This window comes from Contarinia nasturtii, unplaced genomic scaffold (genome assembly GCF_009176525.2).
Source record: "Contarinia nasturtii isolate CC-2019 unplaced genomic scaffold, AAFC_CNas_1.1 Cnas_scaffold_1759, whole genome shotgun sequence".
Taxonomy (NCBI): Eukaryota; Metazoa; Arthropoda; class Insecta; order Diptera; family Cecidomyiidae; genus Contarinia; species Contarinia nasturtii.
In genome coordinates this window covers 1-5,086 of record NW_022199091.1, presented here as the reverse complement: position 1 = coordinate 5,086, position 5,086 = coordinate 1, and positions in this window count along the sequence as shown.

Here is a 5,086-nt window from a genome sequence, read left to right as displayed (position 1 = left end):
CACTAATAATACTAGTAAGCGATTAGCGAATACGTAAATAAAACTAGCTTACTAGAATTGCTACGAATGTCCCCTAGGTATTTATAATATCTAGGTGAAAGCTCGCTATCAGTCTTGCTGCATTCGAAAAGATATCATCAAGAATTTGTATTTCAAGTGAGTTTGAGCACTAGAAACCAATGGAGCGCACGAGAAACGTCTGTTATTATGCAAATTCTTGACGATTCAATTTTGCCCGAGTGTGTGTACATAAATGGCACATGAAATGACAACAAACGAATCTAGGGGATAACCATGAATTGCAGATCGAATAATTTATAATAATAAACGATATTTCTCTCTATTTTTCACTAATTCTGCTAGTATTTCTACTAGTTTGTTCTAATACTGCTATTTTTTGCTAATTTCTCTAGTACGTCAAAAATATTGCAAACGTCAGATTGACTGCATGATCGAATAACCGAAATGTGTTTACGTAAATGTTTCAAGTTGACACTTTCAAAGTGTATATTTGAAGCAGGCATGTAATCCATTTCTATTTATTGAAGTTATTAAAATAATTTTTAAGTGTTTTTTTCTGTGAAACAAAAAATAAAAATGAATTGGCTATCAGTGGAAAGTACTATAGGTGAATGCCTTCCATTTTGTGTAAAACAAATATTGGTCACTTGCGGCTATGATACTCTATTAAGTTTAAAATGTCTTTCTATGGAAAAAGTTGAAATAATTGAAAAATATGTTAACGAAAATTTCAGACATATCGTTCAAGATTTTGTTTGCTGCCATAATGCATACTATAAAAATCAAGATGATTTCAAATTTTTGCCGGGACATAGAGACCTAATTGTGGAACTTTCAAAAGTGCAAGTACAAAATAAAAATCAATGTGAAAATCTGGCGCAAAATAAACACAAAAATAACGTTAGAATGTTGGCACAACAAGTGCAAGAAAGTATTCATTTATCTCCTATTTTGAAGGAGTTAGTTAATACTTCTTTGATAAATGGAATGAACTCCAGTAATAAACACACACAATACTCGGATATTGTTAGATATTTTGCAACATATATACCTGTTATGTGGAAGGTCCTGCTATGAAGTATTGCGTCAAAACATTCCATTTCCATCAGTTACAACAGTTTGTAAGAATATTTATCGAGGCATATAAAGAGGAAAACACCACTACTGATGTACAATCTAGTGTACAATTCTAGACAAGACAATCTGTTGGAAAAATTATGAAAATGCGAAACATATTTATGGCCTGCTTCATAATTCACTTTGACAATTTTATCCATTTAATGAAGTATTTTATTTCTAAATGGTGTGTGTAATGGAAATACAACTGTTATTTTTTGTCATTTAGATGGCGCAAATCAAAAGTCTGTTGAATGTTTGAAAATATCATATGCAGCAGGCCTTAAAGTTAGTTCATATTTTCTCAATTTCAGTGACCGGTTCGCGCATATTTCTATGCCTGATAGCTATGCTAAGCATAGCGGAGACGCAAGCCGCAACGCACCCGTCACCATTCGATTCGAGCTATATTGTATGCGCGCGGTCGTCTGCATAAACGAACATGTGTATTGTTCATATAGAGTGAACGGCGATGCGTCGGTTGCGTTTGCGGCTATGCTTGGCATATCTATGCTACCTAGCGTATTTAGGCAAGCATAGAAATATGAGCGAACCGGTCACTGCTCAATTTCTCGAAAGAAGCTTGTCATGCTCTTGGATATTTTCAATGATATCTCGAATAAAAAATCAATCCAACTAAATTTCCTGCATTCTTTTTTAATTAAACCGCTAGCAAGACCGTTAATCACGCTTTCGTTATTGCAATTGAAACCCATTTTTTTAAATTTAGTTCGTTGCATTGGTGAAGAAAAATGTCGTGTAGTTGAAGGAGAAATACGAAGTAAAGAGTTAGCACAGTTTCTAGATGAACATAAAAGCACCAAAGCGGTTTGGTTGTCTGAAGACGCTACAGCGATGACAACAAAAATTAGCTATGATCCGAAAACAGATCAGCTGGTTGGTATTGTATTACCGCTCAACGAAAATGGTTGCCCGATTCCATTCAGGTACTTCCAAAGCTATTACTATTATTATCTAGATTATTATTCATGTTTTATCAAATGTCCCATTTATTTTTCTTTATTTATCACAGTTTCATTGCAAAAGACGTTGAAACAATCAAGTCGTTCGTAAAAATACCAAGTCAAAATTCGCATACATTGTTATGGCGCAAGCTCTCGATGAAAGGGTGCCCCCATTTATTTTACAAATGTTTGGTACTGATGCCAAATTCACATCACGTGATATCATTAAGAGATGGAAGCATACAAAGTTTGAGCTTGAAAGGTACTACACTTCTACACAAGTTAAATGTTGTAATAACAATAATATATTTTATTATTTACGATTTTATCTAGACACGGTATTGAAATAGTTGGCATATCAAGTGATGGAGATCCCAAACTATTATCAGCTATGTTGCATGAAGCATCACTATCAAATGGTCTCAAAGTCGTTCAAGATACCACACATATTGCTACGAAGGGGCGTAATCGACTAATAAAGAAGGGTATAAATATGCCAATGGGAAAATTCAAAGTAACGAGTGATCACTTACAAAATTTGCTACGTAAAGTGCATAAAAGTGTACATGGCCTTACGTATTCTGATGTCTTTCCAGTAGATAGAATGAACTATGGATCATTTGAAAAAGTTTGTCAAGATCGTGTCATAGATTCCTTGCGTGAAAGTATTCCAGAAAGTGACGGTACTGTGGAATACTTGAAACTATTTCGTGATGTGGCAGACAGTTTTTTACAATTTGATTTGAACCCGTCTGAAAGACTATTGAAAATATGGCGTACCGTTTTCTTCCTCCGTATTTGGCGCAACCACATCAAATCTTCTAAGCTATACAAACTTGCAGACCATTTTATTACGTACAACACCTACAATTGTATCGAGCTTAACGCAAAAGCCTTAACTGATCTCATAGTACTATTTCGCGAACGAAAAAAACCCGAATTATTCCTACCACCTATTTTCGATAGCCAAACCTGCGAAAGAATATTTAGACAATTCAGATCAATGGGTACAACAGAGTTCACCAAAATTAATTTTACGTGTCTAGAATTAATACACATGATCGGTAGGATTGAGGTGCAAAATTTAATTGCATACTGCAAACTGAATCTCGAAGGAATTATCATTCCTCATAAACGTACTTCCAAAACTAAAATTTATGAGTTGCCATCTAATGAAGAAATACATGCCATTAAACTTAGAGCAAAAGCAGAATCTGTGCAACGTGCGGATTTTATGGGAATGAGCACCGGTCCAGGCACCGGTACTGACCTTGATGAAATAAATCAGTATCAGTTTACTTCAAACTTAGACTCTGATATGGAAGATGACGATTTTTATGAGTATGAGGAAGGTGCTGTTGAATCTAACCAAGAATCTAACATTCAATCTGATATGATTTATATTCCTGCACAAGACCAGTTTGAGGAAATCAACAATAGTCCCCCATGCAAGCACTCATATATCAATATCATTGACGAAAACGGCGTTGAAAGGGTGGTACGCAAATCTACCTTCCTTTGGATGATCACAGAAAGAAGCGAAAAAATTAGCAACGATCGATGTAAGCGTGTACAATTTAGTTCTGCGCATAAGCGAGCACGAATAGATTAAAAATTTAGTAAATGTAAACAAGACACTAGACAAGACAGGTGTGTGTATTCACTGAATACTATTCAAGATTTTACAAGATGTAATAAGAAAAAAAAACAAGTAAAAATAAGAAATAAAATCAAGAATAAAATATATTCAGTATCAATGTCAGTATTCCCGCAGATAAAACAACTGGCCTGCTTCATTTGTATTATAAAAAATTTAATATTTCAGAATAACATTAATCACCAATTTGATAGCATCAAGTATATTATTTAATTATTTTAAAACGCACTGTCTACGTTCATCAGATATTTCTATCCAATATTTGGCCTGCTTTGTGCATCTAGCAAGGCTTCTAGCGAGCTTAAAAAAGAAAAAGGAAGTAAACTACAAATTAATATATTTATTAATGAACTTTATATTTATTTTTTGATATGTATATAAATAAATATAAATCTTTCATATAGATATTTTGTAAACTCTTTACATGTTCATTAATTTTTTTTTCCAAAACATTTGAAAGAACAAACAATTTTTCCTTCATAAAGTTCAGGTGAAATCGAAACGTCACAAAAAGATTTCTTACAAACTGAACATTGAACTACACCAAATTTGAAATGATTGACGTTATTCGATGAACGATTTGATCGACGCAGCGTGCTATATTGTTCAACTTCGTTTTCAGAATTTTCATCTCGGGCGATTCGGACATTTCGATCATAGCGAAAACGGTTGAAATTCGATGGACCTTGATGCTGATCAACAATCAAACCATCATCTTCTTCGGGTTGATCCATTTTTTTATCCGGAGCAATTTCATGATCATCACTAATACCTCCAAGAAATAGGCCTTCAACTTGTTCGATCTTTGCTTCATTCCGTACAGCACAAGGTTCAGCAAGACTTTCAATACTCTTTGCCTTAAGATCTTTTTGGCATATTGGACAAACAACACTATTAGGACAAGTGTTAAAATAAAAAATAGGATATTTACTAAGTTACTTTCACGTGGATGACACATATATGAGATTGGAGACTTTTTTATGCGAGTCTCGCTAATCAGCGCCATCATACCTGACATCCCTCAACTAAATTTACATCTCTAGCATGTAAACAAATTTGCTCTATGTAACGTAACACAAATGCACATATTTATTATTTATTTTTATTTTAAGTAATATATTTTTCCTTTATAATAATAATATATTTTTTAAATTTGATTTTATTTGAATTTTTGAACAAAACTATATTTTTTTTTATGATGAAAATGATGAAATATTATTTTTCTCCGACGTCTCCAACCAAATTTACGTAATGTATTTTACGTATTCATGTTTTTGACAAGTCATTTGTCAATTTAGATTTATGACATTTCGTCATTTTTCGCATT